The sequence below is a fragment of the Cucumis melo genome, chromosome 10 (assembly GCF_025177605.1).
Source record: "Cucumis melo cultivar AY chromosome 10, USDA_Cmelo_AY_1.0, whole genome shotgun sequence".
NCBI lineage: Eukaryota > Viridiplantae > Streptophyta > Magnoliopsida > Cucurbitales > Cucurbitaceae > Cucumis > Cucumis melo.
In genome coordinates this window covers 6,792,613-6,809,784 of record NC_066866.1, presented here as the reverse complement: position 1 = coordinate 6,809,784, position 17,172 = coordinate 6,792,613, and positions in this window count along the sequence as shown.

Genomic DNA, 17,172 nt, shown 5'->3' with positions numbered 1-17,172 from the left:
GGTTATCTTTTTCCACATTCTTCTGGATGACCCTCACTTATAAAACTTAGGCTCTCCCATGTTATTGGATAACTCCTTCTCACAGTAGAGTCTTAGACTCCACCTAAGATTGAGAGACTCTTCTCTCGAGTGCAATCAAAATAATAATTTATTGTACAGAAAGCTTCAGTGATGATCTCACATAGCAATACCCAAACGCAGTCAATACATAATCAAACTAAAGAACAACAGTCAATACATAATCGAACTAAAGAACATTGACCACAACGGTATAAACAAAAACTCCAAAATCCAAACATAGTAAAATAGACAATAACCCTAGCTAAGAATGCACTATATCATGCAAATAAAAGGAAACCAATCCGTATCAAATTATGCACATGAAAGAAAAGAAAGAAAGACCAAAGAGCCAAAACCAAAAACCTTAAACAAATATAAAACCAACAGTAAAACTTTAATAAGAAGTAATATTATTTCTAAATTTTTTTTTTAAGAAAAAGGTAGATAATTTAGGTCTTGTTTTTAGTATTAATTAAATGAGTTGTTTTTACTTTATTTTTGTCGTTGAGATACTTATGGTAGATTTTACGACTCTTCGTTTTGACTTGAACGTTGTCCTTAAGTTTTCTTTCTTATTTTCGTAGGTTGTACTAAGAAATCAAATTATTGATAAATAATGAAAGTTTTTACTATTATAAATCGATAGATGTGTATCAAATTATTTGTTATAAATTATAAAAATTAATTATAATTATGTAATAAAAATTGACACTTAATTTTGTTGACTAAATTGTCATATGGATTTGAAAGAATAAAAGCTAAATTATTTTATATCGAAGTAAAGAAGTAAATCATTAGAAATAAAATGCAATAGAGAATAAATTATTCAAATCTAAAGTTAGGATTGAATTATTACTCTAGAAACGACATTAACTATTCATCTAAATAAAACAACTCGTTTGACATATGATTATGTGTATTTGAATTGGCACACATTGCCACCCTAGGGCACCTCCAAAATCTCTTCCGTTAAAGATGTTCAGATTGACTTCTTGACCGGTCAGCAAACGCATTTATAATCAAAATACCAGACACCATAATGATCGACCAAATGCCCTTATAGATAATGGTCTTCTGTCCATCAACGCCATGTAGAAAGCCTGAGCCTAAACCTCTAACATGAAGATATCAAACTTCTCAAGAATGCAGTGACAATCCATTGAAGCATGTTTTTATAATTTTCCCTAGAACCCAACCCAAACCTCCTGCAAGTGCCCTCGTCTCCATCCCATATCACAAGACAAAGATAGGTAAAAGAAGGAGGAAGCAACCATGCATTCAGGCAAGTTCTCATCCCTTTCTAGTTGCATACCATTAACCTCATTTACGAAGCACAAATATTTAAAAGTATACATAGAATCGGTATCAGATATGTATGTGATATTGATTCAATATCAAGACATCTGAAATGAAGAATTTGATTTTTTTTTTAATTTTAAATATGTATATTCTCTTTCAAATACGCTAATCAATCTATATATATAAAGTTTAACCCTAATCCATAGCTCACTTAATTTCATAAAAATATTCTAATTACTAACAAATAAATAAATAATAAATATATAAAAATAAAAAATTTAAAGAAATATACTATAGAATCATATTCACTTAATTTCATATATGTGTATCCTTCCGTGGATTACATTTAGTGTGTGTAAAAAGCGATGTATTCTTATACGTAATTCGTATTTTAGTTGTTTTAGAATTTAACGAATTGTCGTATTTGATCGTATCAATATTCGTATTTGTGGTTGTGCTTCATATGACTTCACTAACCCTCTTATAACTTAGGTTTTGAGCTTCATATGGAATTCCATTAGATTAGCATAAGAATAGTAACACCCCCATCTCGAAACACGACTTGATTCGGAGAGTCTAAATTTGCCGTGAACAACACTCTCGTAACACTATCTATGGGACAATATATAATGTTCCTGCGACAACGAAGCCAAATCGATCCAACAACGTAGTTGAATCTTTTGTGACACAAAACATATAAAGAACGTTAGAACAAAAGGAAATGAGTTTGTTTATTAATATAATTGGCAGTAATAGTTAATTTCGTGCACACGAACACACAGAGCACAATCTTCATTTATGATTATAAGTCTTTGACTTTTTATTTTAATGCCATTGAGGATGACATGCACCCATGCATTATTTAGCCATGTGAACTTCTGATTTTCCCCTCACGTGACTTCTCTCTCCTCTATTTTAACTCTTTTTTCCTTAAAAAAAAAATATTGTTTTTAATTCAATAACATATACATGTGGGTCGAAAAACTTATTCAAAAGTAGGAGGGCCAACTAATTAGGAGAAAAATGAGTCCAAACAACAAAATTAAAAGAGCCAATTAACTAATTGCCTAAGCTGTCATATTATGAGTGACTTTATTACAGTTTCCATGGAGATTTGAGCATAAGGATATAACCCTAAAAGAGCAAAGCTCAAGGAGAAGGTATCCTCAGATCACCAAGAATTTGGCATTTGAACAGAAACATTATAAGCACTTATAGTAAAAAAAATAATTATTTACTTAAGATTTAATTGGAAAAATGCTTTCATTTTTCTTACTTGTTTTGGACTTTTATTTATATAGTAAAAATTTTCTGTCTTTAGACGGAATAAAAACCCTTAACTGTAACATTTCTTGAAAATATACAAAAGAGTTCAACTTCCATTAAAGATCATGTAATTTAAATAATGTGTGTCAATTTGCCCTTACAAAAGTAGATAGTTTGATAATTTCATCCACAATTGTTAATTCAAATACAAGTTGAAGGTAAGACCATATATTCATGTATGAAAAAACATTATAAAATTAACTGAACAAACAACAGTATTGACTAAGAAAACAATGTTGGATTTATCCCTAATACAATGTTGGGGGCTATGCCCAATTAAGAAGATATGTTTGCAAGAGTATGACTGGATTACTAGAATATATGATCGTCTATTTTTTGATAAGCTATCATGAGATGCATCAAGATTACCCTAGAAGAAGATCACTTAGGCTCCTCCAGAATAGTAGATACTTGATTGATATTGTCCTTGCAAAAATCAAACTCTCTTGAATTGATTAACTCTAGTAATTATATAGTTTGATTAGAGGCCCCCTAAACATTATATTCCAACTTCTCAATTAATGTTAAACAACATGTCAGGAGCCAACAGCCATCACGAACACAAGCAACAATCTTTCTTCACAATACAGAAGTTTCTTTCACAAACACAAAAAACATTCAACTGCAACACACTTATTAAGTCAAAACCTTTTCTACGTTACATCCAAAGAAAAAAACATAGCCCAATAACAGAGACATTCTCAACAAGGAAAGATAATCATTTGGCTATTAAGACACCCACACCAACATGACCAAAGCAAAAATGAAAGTTTTTAACAAGGCAACAACGTAACCATAAAAAAAAAGTAATAAAAGAATATTTTTCCAACCAACTAAAAACATTAACAAACTACCCCTTTAGCTGATGCAAAATATCTTTTATGGCCAAGCACATACGAGCAGCAGCAGCAACAAAACACATACCCCGGCAGTTCAAACACATCTCTCGACCCTTGATGGCCAAAAAAGAAAACCTAGAATTGGATAGATTAACGATGGATGTCGAAGCATTACCAGAACTGGGCAAGATCAAGATGAGAGTGTGCACAAGAGAATCAATGGTACGATGAAGATCGTCAATGAGCTCTTGAATAATTTCACTCAAAGTTCAGAATTCATTTGATAGAATACGGAAAATTCTATTCCCGAATAAAGGAGGAATAAAGTAACCCACCATCAGGGAGACGAAGATCAGTCGAAAGAGGCAAGTCATCAGCACGAGGAGGTCTAATGTGATGAGTGATGTTAGGGACATGATTCCCTTGAAACAATATGTAGTTGAGATGTAGTGCATTTTAAGAGAAGAACTGGGAGCTTGTTCTCCAACGGATAGAATTGTAGGATGTTGAGACATCATAATAGCATACAACAAACATGGAAAACCAATTGGGAGTTTGAGAGCATAAGAATCCACATAGTGAAGTAATAGAGATATAACAAAAGAACCAAAATCAACAATCTCAACAATACCAATCATACAAACCAACTGCCAAAAAGTAGGAGACACACTCGAAGCATGCATTGAAGGACATCAATTGTAAAGACCAATTTTATGCCTTTACGCAAATTAAATATATGTAGGGAATATATGAGTGAAGTCAATGATGTAAATATGATGATAGAAATATGAAGAAACAAGCCTATGTTTGAATTGTATGGTTCAATGCATACAAAAAAGAATAGTTATAGCTCCAAGATATATAAAATTATAAAATAAAAAATAAATTGAGACAAAAGAAACCATAGCATTGGAGGGAGAGGTAGGTGTACATTAAATAAGCGATGAATATTTAGGTATTGTTTTTGCTTACCGTACAAATTCAATTGATTTCTTTTTTTCTTTTATTGTAAAAAAAAAAAAGTTCAATTTAACTTTTTACTGCGTTAGTAATAATTATGATAATTAGTAGCTGCAATGTCCAAACTACTTCTGACTTTGACTTTGGGGTTCCCCCTTCAATCTTAACTATCCAAAATTGGATGAATTTAAAATACTAATGATGTTGCCCTTCAAAAATATCTCCATCCATTTGAAATGCACTTGAAATGTGTCCTATTTGTCTCTTATGAATTTAATGGGTTGGCTAATAGTTTTGGGATGAGAATTATCGTGGAAACGAGTATCGATTGTCAAAAGGATGAAACCAGGCCAAAACTAAATAAAAATAATGAAGGAAAAAAAAAAAAAAGAAGAGAGCCCCTAACAAATTGACATTCGAAGAGCGGCATTTCCCTTTACTTGAGCGTCGTTGGTGTGATGATAGAATTCAAGGGAGCATTTTGGAACAAGGCTTTCCAAAATTAAAATTTTGTATCTTTAGCCATGTTAATAGAGTGTAAACAATTGCTTTGAAGATCATTTGAGATCTTGAGTTGTTGATCCAAGGGAGATTGATGAGTTCCATCAAAGAAGATGCATCAAGAGGGTGTCTTTTCTGGTTCTTTAGTTTACTTTTACTTTATGCTATCAATTTTGTATGCAATTATATGTTTAAGAGCCATGAGTCACTAAACTCTCTTGTTTTAGGGTATTGGTTGATTTACTTATGAATTTAAGATAATATTTAGTGTTTTTCATGGATATTATAGAATCTTATGTCCTTTCAATGTAATTATGTTTAATTTATCTTGATTGACCTTCAATGAATCTTAACTTAAACGTTCATATAGATAGATTACATGTTTAGTCGGATCTATGTCACTAAAATGCTAATAAGTAAAATTTATTGATAACAATGTTTAATGTCATGGGTATTAGTTTGATTTCAAGAGATTGGTTATCGTTTAGGATTACATGAGAAAAAAAATTGAGAAAATAATTCAAATCTACACTTAAGCATATTATTAGTGCAAAATCCTACGATTAATCTAAATATTACCCGATGAAGTTTGTAATAAAATCAATATCTTATAACACTTTTACTTTGAAATTCACACTTTGTTGGTCAAGTTTACTTTGCTTTTAAAATCATTTAAAGATTAATTTTGTTTCTCCAACTAAAATTGATTCAGTTTTAAAATAGATAAACTGATCAATTTTTGGATTTGATCGCAGAAGATGATACTCAGCCTCTAAAACCGTTTTACAATACTATAACTTGACCATGTGTAATGTTATGCCCATACCAAAAATGTTTATGAATTATGTTGGTAGTAGAGATATGTAAGAATATAAGTTGGAATGAAAATTGAGACTTGGAATTTGTTTTGCAGTGACCTAGCATTGTTTACATCTCAATTTTCATTTGGGATTAAATTAAACCTATAATTTTCTTTCAAACTTTCTTACAAAATTTTACCCCAAATTAGGTAATTTTGAAAGGAAAAGACAAAGCCCATTTTCAGAGTAGCATAAATCCAATTCAAACAAAGGAGACAGGAAAAGACTAATATTATTATACCTTCTGAAAGAATATAAATGCCTCTGTAATATCGTAACAACATCCATTCTTTTTTTTATATATATATAATTTAGTTATTAAAATCTACTTGTCAATCCAAACCAACGTATTTTGGTAGATAAAAATCATTATATTTTCTAAATTTGAAGGTTTAATCACCTCTAATTTGACAAATTTTTTTTGTTTCAGTGTAAACTTAGTGAATAAGGTACTAATTTGGTTACCATCCTACACGCAATTGATTGGGTTTAGGCTTATGGGTATTAGATATTTATTTAGTAGACGTGTTGGTGGCACCACAAGATCAATGTGTATCTTCCTAAAGTTTCTTATAAATACACTCTTTAACAAATTATTGAAAAATAAAATCCAAAATGGTTTTCAAACCAAATAAAATATAAGAACTATATGGGCCTGTTCGGCCCATTAAGTGGGACTTCTCCATTTGGGTCACAGAATTAAGAAAATCAACCCTAAGTACATCACAGTACCTCTCTCTTTATCTAAAACTTCAAAAAGGAAAATACAATTTGTTTTAAATCACGAAATTACTAATAAAATTATTTACAAATATTAATTAATATTTTTGTTTTGGTGAGTATCAATATCCATGTCTAGTTTAGTTGTTTATAAACACACTTTTGACCCAAATTTTAATTTGCAAATTTTCATGTTGATCCTTAAACTTTGAAATAGTTAAGAAAATGGTCTTTGGAAATGTCTTTTTCCTATTAAAGTGATGATTGGAAATTAAATAGGCACAACCTAAATTGAAATGCATACGTGATATCATTTACGATATTATCCACATAAATTGGCGTGATACTAATTATAGTAAATGCTGCTTGACATCTTTTGTGAGTTTAATAAATGATGACAAATTTAATACATATAGTTGGCGTTGAAAGGTAGATACAAAACATGGGTTGTTGTTAGTAGCTAAATCAGTTTGAATTCAACCATTGTTAATTGATTTTCAAATTAAGGCTATGCTTTCAACTACTACTTTTTGTGCATTCGGGTGCATGTTAGTATAGCATCGAGACTCATTTTTCATCTAAAACAAAATTATGAGAATGGTATTTTAAAGTTATTACGATTTCGATCTCATTACTTATTACTTAGGTTTTGTTTCTTCTTGATTTGCAATCCATATTATGGGCAAGTTAGGAAGTCCTTAACATTCATGCTCCAATTTAATTTAAGAGAATATTGATAACATTTTCCATATAGTATAGTGTAATTATAATAACCAATCTTAATCTCAAAATAATCTCATAACTATTTTCATTTCGATCTTTTGCATATTTTCATTCATTCTTGGTTTTTTTGAGTTACATCGATCTCTTAATTACATAAGCCCATGTCAAATTTTTTTAATTTTTTTTAGATAGAAAGAAAAACGGATCTTTTATTAAAATAATGTCATTTAAAAAAATTATTAGCTAAATAATGCTATTTGAAAACTAATCATAAAAATAATATATTTAAAAAAAAAAAAAGAAAAACACAAGATAGAACGTTCAAGGCTCGACTTGTGTTTAAAAACTATAATAATAATAAAGAGGTCAAACGTTCAACACTCAACCTTTATTTAGAAAAAGAAAAAATGGAATTTAGAAAAGGTGACTCCCCCTTCCTCCCGACTAACAAGGAATGCTCATCTTAGAAGGGAACATATTTTATTTTATTTTTATTGGTTTATTTTTAGGTGTATTTTTATTATTTTTATTTATTTATTTTAAATTATTTTTTATTTAGAAAAATTATAAAAAAAAATAGAACATTTGACAAAATTTATTACTCAAGTGTAATACATTATGTCTTTTAGTGTTTTGTCCTATGAGTGTAAATAGTTTATCCATTTTTTTCTATTTTTGGAAAAGAAATCCTTTTCTTTATGTGATTTTATTTATATGTTATTTTTGTAATTTATGTGACATAATATTTTTTTATTGGTCCACTCTATTTTAATTTTATTTGTTGTGATTCATGTGATATTTTATTTTTGTGATTTATGTTATTGTATATTTTTTATTGGCTCAATCTAATTAAATTTTATTTATTTATTTATGTGATTTTATATTTTTTTTTGTTGATTCAAATTTTATTTTAGTATTTTTTATAATAATAAATTATGTATATTGTTTATTCTTTTTTTATTTATATATATATATAGAAAACGATAGACAAATTTAAGTTGTAAACATTCAATATTTAGTATACTTATAAACATTTTATAATGTTTGTTAATGCAAATCGTAAATAATTTATATTTAATTAAAATGTGATTTTATTTATTTTTTCAATTCTTAATGCTACAACACATTTACTTAATGTTTAATTAATAAATAAACAGATAAATTTTTTTCATGAAGATAATGACATAATCAAACAACCTAGGATAAATCGGTCCCAGCGTTTTATATGAACCACTTTTTGAATAACGCCGACCTGAGAACTACGGTTCAATAGAATTGCTCATTTGGTGATGTGATGGCTAAGTCGCAGAAGATTTATTGCTATGGACCTCCGATTGAGCAATTTAATGTTGATCTAACTCAAGAATACAAATTTAAATATTGTCTAAGAAGTTCCTCATGTGACACAACACACAAAGCGAGATTGGTTATGTTAGTCCAATGATGATGGTGTCAACGTTTGGAACGAGATATTATGATTAAGGAGTCGGTCAATCGTCAAACTTCAGAACAAGATATTACAATTCAGAGCATGTCCATCATCGTCAAACTTTGGGCAAGGATACTATGATTTAGGGACCGATCTATCATTTCTTCATACACATGCATGGACATGGGCGTAGTCATGGAAAATATAACAAATGTGTGTACCACGAAGCGTCTACAGTGTTAACTGAGCAACAACAACAAGAGAAGAATCAGGAGGAACTAGAGCAACAAAGAATGCAGAGTCGACGACAGTAACCAGCTAAAAATCGATGACGTCCAGGTTGTGGAACACAATAATTTTTTTTTCATTGAATGAAAATTGTTAAACTATTATATTAGATATTCTACTTTTATATTTAATTATTTTTCAATCACAAATAATTACTAAAAATTTATGGTTTTTAATTAATACAAAACAAATAGTTTACAACTGTAAATATTTATAGGGAATGCCCATTAATATAAACTAAACGAATTATTAACATAAATTGTACACTCAAGTAATGAAATTTCAATTAATGGTTGATCGTTACAAATCTATCATGTCAAGTAATAAATATAAAAAAAAATTAAAAATTTAAAAAAAAATCTCATCAATTTGAAAATACAAACAACACACTAGTTTTAATAAGTTTTAATAACAATAAAATTGAACAAATTTTTTCCATAAAAAACTTGAATAATGGTAGCTTTTTTTTCCATTAAAGAGAGAAATAAATTAGTATTAGATTTAAAAAAAAGAATTTGAATTGTACCTATAACTAAAATAAAAATAACGTTCAAACGAAAAAAAATTTAAATTTAAATGAAGACAAAAAGAAAAGGAAAGAAATGATTGATTCGTGAAGATTCAACCAAGGACTAAAATTCAAACATGTCTTTAAAAACTTAGGGACTAAAAAGTTACATTTTGAAAACTCGAAAACCAAATGAGTCTATTCTTATAAATTTAAGGATTAAAAATGTTTATTTTTAAAATCTAGAGACTAAATGCATATATTCATCTAAACTTAAGGTCTAATAAAAGAGTTAATTTTCTAAAAGAAAAAAAAAAAGAAAATTGATTAAACAATAAATGAGATAAAAAGATTTGTTATTCTAACAACTTGTTTGATGGTTGATATGTATACACCTTATGGTTGGATGAACATTAGAGTTAGCACAATATTTGAGATTGGTCCATAGGATAATTATATTCATGAGAAAAGAAGAAAGGACAAAAAGTTGTTAGGAAAATGAAGATAAGATCATTGGAATTTGTGTTAAGGTAAGAAAATGGTACAAACCCTTTAGTTTTCTCTTAACAACTTCACCTAATTTTGGGAAACCCTTCCTTCCTTCCTTCCTTCCTTCCTTCCTTCCTTCCTTCCTTCCTTCCTACGCAAAACAACCTTCCAAGCTTTCATATAATATATATACACACATACATACAATTTATGGTTTTACCAAAAAATATTACCATAACTTATTCAAACCATTTATGGTGTGGGTTTCTTGCAAGTTTCTCAAATCTCTCAAATCCCTTTCTTGGCCCATCCCAAAATAATATCGCAATCAACTAAACTTAATGGTTAACCAACGTATGTCGTATATGTATGCAAATTATTCATTCATATCAATTATTTATACATGTGTACACCTTTTCAAATGTTAAATTTACAAAATGAATTACGATGATTAACATGTAGACAATTATGAAAGATAACTGAGAGTCTAAATGATTTGCGTAGAAAGTTTTAGGGTTTAGTTGATGAAAAAGATAAGTTTAGATGAAATTGATTCAAATAAAATACAAAGGAGGGTAAATTATAGATTAATACTTTTTTGAAAGTTTGAGAATTTAAATTGGTGGAATTGTTAATTTAACTTCGAATTAATAAAATTATTAAAGTTCAAAGTATAAAATTGATAGTTGATTTTTTTTTTTAATTTTTGGTGTGTCTACCTAACTATATATATATATAGTTGGTTTGATTGAGATATTATATATATATATATATAGATAGTTTAGAAGTCAAAATGTCATATATTATTACATGACTGAAGGATTTTGAAAATCTTTATTTATTATTTTATTTTAACATTTTCAACTTTAGAGTTTAGTTTAGTTTAAGTTTTAAGGTTAAATATATTTATTTTAGTAATTTTTATTTTCTATTGATTTTTGAGTGAAAATCTAAAGATCTTATTCATTGAATACAATTAAAAGTTGAGAAGATGGAACCACAGTCTAAATATCTAAAACTTTGACTCATACCATCATTGCTCATATTTTTATCCTCTAAATATACTTTTTAATCCCTAATCTTAACGCTTTTTTTTTTTTTAAAAAAAAAAAGATAATTTAGTATTTATATCTTATATTTGTCATTATATTTTTCAACCATACCCTCAACTTTAGGAAAATGTTGAAAATTAATTTGTTGTGATACTCTAGAGAGTCATACAAAATTGTTGAAATTATATTTCTTCAAACAATTTTTTTTTTAAATAAAAAACTACTTTTAAAAAAGAAAGTTGTCAAATATAAAATATTTGACAAAATATTTACATCGTAACAAAAATTGAATTTTATGAATTTTGTTTCTTTTGGTGGTTTTGTTGTTTGTCAATTTTTTTCTATTCTTGAGAAGATCCCTTCCAAAACCTTGAGGAAGAATTAGTGTAATCAAAATTTTTCTAGATCAATAACTAACTACAATTTAGGACAATAAACATAAAATTATAACATTTTAAAACTTAGGTAAAATAAAAATTAAATTAATGTCTAAAAGATCAACTAGCTCCTTTCCCTTTTTAGAATCAAGTTTTGTTTTTAAATTATAGAAAAAGAATTCTCTTTTATAAACATGATATTCTAATCATACCCATCAAAATTAAGGAGCTGTGAGATTTTATTTTCGAGCATTATATAGTCTTTATACGGTCAAAAGATCTAGTTCGACGATATTTGGAGTTTAAAATTTTGAATTTTTACAAAGCCTTTTGAGCAAAGGTTATGTAAGTTTATAATAACCTCTTGTTATATTAAATATTGTTTAATAAAAGTTCCAAATTATAGCTATAATAAACATTACTTCAAAATTCTCAAATTGCTATAATTTTTACTATTTTACATCCACGATCTTTTATTCTTTGCTACAATATTTATTATTTTTATTTTCTTGTCAAAGTAAAATAGTTTACGCTCGAAACATACACTATTGAAACTCAAACTTCAACTAAAACATTACTTTACTTCAAAATGCCTCTAGTATCTAAAAATATTTATTCGGAGTGAGAAAAGCTGGCAATGTACCATATTAAATTAAAATACATAAAGTTGGTTAAAAAGAAATGTAGTAAACAAATAAAAGTTGAATATAATATGATTGTGGGAGATTGCAAGAAAACTATATACATACACGAAACTAATGTAGGAATGTTGAACAAGAACGGTGGATATTCTTCAAAAACTAAATAAGTAGAAAAATAACATCGGTGGATATAATATTAATTTACACATCCAATGGATGTAATATCAATCACGGCAACAAAAGTGGCTTTCCATGAGATTTCTAAAGAAAAAAAATTGAGAGGAGATAAGAAACAATTGTCATAATATGTGAAAATGTGTTTTTTTTTTTTGCGGAAAAAGATGTTTTCGGATATTATATTTCGTGACAGTTATTTGGTGTCATGAAAAGGTATAGAATTTTTTAATATAATTTATTAAAATAAAAAACCCACTTTTATTAAAAAAACACATAAAATCCCTAATTTTTCTCTTCATCTTCAATCCCATTTGCAACTCCTTCGATTCTTCTGCCCACGCCAACGCCCCGTCTTCCCATTCTGATTCTTCCACCGACGGCCGACCATAACTACTTTTTTGATTCTTTCGCAGACGCAAAGCCGCCGATGCTGAGACTGGGCTTCCGATTCTTCCGCAGACGCAAAGCCGCCGACGCCGACCAGTAGAAATCCGATTCTTCCGCGGACGCCAAGCCACCGATGTCGACCAGTAGTCTTCCGATTCTTCCGCGGACGCCAAGCCGCCGATGCCCGATTCTTCCACGGACGCCAAGCCGCCGACGCCCGACCATTCTTCTGATTCTTCCGTCACATAGACCAACCGAGTGTTCCGATTGTTTTGCCGACGCCAAGCCCAGTCTTCCGCCGACGACCGACTAACCCAATCCTTCACTGCATACCAGGTTCTAATCCATTTCTTTTTATACTGATACATATCTCTCTATAATAGATATTTTTATTGTGTTATACAACTCTATTTCATTGTTACAATGTTTTTCTCTTGTATTTTCTTTTGGAAAATTTTTGCTTTGGCTAAACAAATAAATTTTATTAAAAGAACAACATATAAAATTTAAATTTTAAAAAGAAAAAAAAATAATTATCAGACAATACCTAAATAATTTGAATGAAAATGAAGATCGTATTCTTATACTAAATTGCTAAAACCATTCTAACTCTTCCTATAAAACATAGTATAATAATGTAAAATGTCAAACTAAATTGTTTTTGTGTCTCTATAGTTTTTTCTTTTCTTTTCTTTCTTTCACAATCATTAAAAACTATATATATATATAAAGGACTATAAAATATAAGATCAATAGGCAAATAAGAATGAAATGTTTTTTTTAATGTTTATAATTTATTTAATTCGTAACAATGAAATATTAGTAGAATATCATAGCATATATTATAGAAATAGTTATAAATATAACAATTATAGTCAAAACATTGACATATAACAACAATTTAAGAAAAATATCAATATTTACAATCTTTACAAGTTTTTTAAAAATGTTTTCATATACTTCGTCATTACTAAAATAATATTTGGAAAGATTAGAAATGAGAGGAAGATGGGAATTATGCAAACTTTTTAAAAGCTATTACTCTATTTGATAACCATTAAAATTTTCATTTTACGCAAACTTCTATCTATAAATATTATTTTGTATAGTTATATACTTTTAAACAAAATTTTCTAAATTTTGCCAAGTTCTGAAAACTGAGAATTTGAAAATTTGTATAGTTATTTTTAAAAAGCTTGTTAGAATATGATTAGAAAGACATTGTGACGTGAAATTTGTGAATCCTATGTATCACTAATATTGATTACGAATTAGTTAAGAGGCATAGGGCAAAAACATAGAAGATATCGGAGAACATATGTCCTAATGTTAGTTTCATGAGTATGGAGTTTATCGATGTTTATAGTTTATGGTGTTGGGTTATTTGAATTTGGAGTTGATAGCAGGAAACGTTATTAGTGCCCTAAATTGACGATCTAGTAGTTTACTCAAAGAATGGATACATTAGTTTGCTTTCTTGAATTGCAACTATAAAAGGAGTTGTATGTTTTCTTGATAAAAAGAAAGATTTCACCAAAGATATATCGGATCTTTATAGATATCAAAGACTATAGTTAAGTGGCGTATTGGTTGACATGATCATCACCAGTTTTATTTGAGGTGTGCATTGTGTTTGGTGCATTATTGTTAAGAAATGTTGTTTAGATTTATTATTTTCTTATTTGTTTTAATATTTATGTATATTTACCATTGTCATACATTAATGAATCTTTCACTAGGACATTCTTCTACAATTGTCATCCATCTCTTTTGTAACCCAGGTTTGTGTAAAGGGCAATTATAGAAGATTTGGTGTTTGTAACATCTACAGAATGGAAAAATCATGGATGATGGAAAATAGAATGTCTATAGAATATGATGTAGGAGTTGAAAGTTTTATTAAATTTGGGTTGTCTCATGCCAAAGGTTTTAATTCGATAAGATGTCCATGTCTAAAATGCGGGAATCGTTTACTTAAGGATGTCTCAATAGTTCGATATCATTTGTATGCCAATGGAATTGATAAAAGTTACAAAATATGGTTCTGGCATGGTGAAGATTTAAACTCAAAGACCGTTAGCAGTAAAATGGAAAATACAGTCGATGAAAAATATGAACACAACGATTTATTTAATAGAGTAAACATATTTCAATCAGCTCATGACGAATCTTGTAATACATCCAATACATTTGATACTATGTTTGATGATGCAAAGAAACTCTTGTATCTAGGATGTAAGAAATTCACGAAGTTGTCAGCTCTCGTGAAATTGTACAACTTAAAGGTTAGATATGGTTAGAGTAACACTAGCTTCTCTGAATTGTTGTCAAATTGTAGTCCATAATAAGTGATCTCCTACCTGACAACAATGAAATACCTACTTCTTTATACGAAGCGAAGAAAACACTAGGTGCCTTAGGATTGAGTTACCAAAAAATTGATGCATGTCCTAATGATTGTTGTTTGTATAGAAAAGAGTATGCAAACTCGACAAAGTGTCCTAAGTGTGGTTTGTCAAGGTGGAAGATCAATAAAAACTCAACGAAGGAAAACAGTGGAGTGGCTGCCAAGCAGATGTGGTATTTTCCAATAGTTTCAAAATTTATAAGAATGTTTAAGAACTTGGAGAATGTTAAGAATTTGCGTTGGCATGCGATGGATAGAAAAGTCGATGGTATTATGAGACATCCGGCTGATACTCCATCATGGAGGTTGATAGATCACATGTGGTCAACACTTGGGTCAGAACCAATAAATCTTCGTTTAGGTTTGTCAACTGATGGAATTAACCCATTTGGAGATTTATCGTCGAACTATAGTTGTTGGCCAGTTATTACTACAATATACAATCTTCCACCATGGTTGTGTATGAGAAGGAAACATTTGATGTTGACAATGTTAATATCAGGTCCGAAGCAACCAGGATATGATATCAACACTTATTTAGCACCCTTAATTGATGATCTCAAAATTTTATGGGAAGAAGGGGTTTTGTAGGTCGTTCAACATAATGAAAAAAAAAACCAAATTGAATGGTTGTGAAGGTATGTGAATATCTATATTGCTATGGGTTGTAAATTAATTCATATTTCTAATATAGGTCAAGTCATTTGTAGTGTATCTCCAGTGTCCTAAGCAATCAGGAGCAGTAGAATGTGGTTATTACGTAATGCAGTTCATGCGTGACATCATAATGTGAACGAGTACTTCTATCATACAGATAGTAAGCATAACAGTTATAAAACTAGCGTGCATATATACTTTTTTGTAAATGAAACTCATTTGGAACAACTTTATTGTCTACAGATGAAAGATTCACTCAGTGCTTACACACAGGATGACATTGATTGTATAAGGTCTGAGTGAGTTGAGTTTGTAGGGAAGCACGTACATTGTGCTTAGGATAAGATATTTTGTCACACATTTTGTCACATATTTTGTCATATACTTTGTCACATATTTTGTCACATATTTTTGTGTTCGATCTTCCATGGAAAATACAGTGCTGGAGGAAAATACATCTGCCATGTTCAGCATTCTACTTCAAATCCCAGCACTTCATAATCCATTTTCATTCAATAGGTTGGTTTTCTCTCCTTTTGTACTTTGTGCTAGTGCATCGTTCGATCAATTTTCTTACTTTTAGCCATTGATGTGTGTTGTTGATGTTGAAGTGTGTATGTAATTTAGTTATAGTATGTGCTTTATGTTGTTGAAGTGTGTTGTTGATAAAAGTTAGTTGTTGAAGAAATGTTGTTCATCATGAAGTGTTGTTGAAGTGTGTTGTTGATAAAAAAAGTGTTGTTGAAGTGTGTTGTTGATCATGAAGTGTTGTTGAAGTGTGTATGTAATTTATTTTAGTTTGTGGGATGAATTTAGCTAAGCTTAGAAGTTATTATTCTTGAAGTGTGTATGTGCTCTATGTTGTTGAAGTGTGTTATTCGTCATGAAGTGAATGTGATGTGTTTATTGTTGGGTTTTATGTCCTAAAACTCGTAGATAGTAAATATAATCAATTGACTGCCATTAATAAAATGTTTTATTATTATAATTTCAATAAGTGTTATTGATTATATTATTAGTTTTTGTCTTAATAACCTAAATCCAATAAACTAACATCCTAAGTTGTTTGATGAGTCTTGAACAGTATGTATACGGGGATCAATGTTCAAGATCAGCTTAAAGGGTCTATAGTATAGGGTTAAGGTTGTGTACCTTATCCTGTTAACACTATGGATACGGCTCACTTTGTATTTGATACAAACACATTGATCCAATGTGTTCATGTATGCGACATGCGAGTGAGGGTATCCTATGCAATGAGTTTGCATAAGACTGGACCACGAAATAGTAATCACTAGATGTAACTCCGTTAACTAGTTGGATTTCTATTTCATTAGGATGACCTAGGTGACTTAATCTTAATCCTGAGTGTATTATGAACTTCTGTTTGCGAGGGATTGTCCTTTGATTTGTACGGGTGAGAGTGGCCAAATTGCCGACTCAATATTCTTATCATTTTGGGGACAAGACTG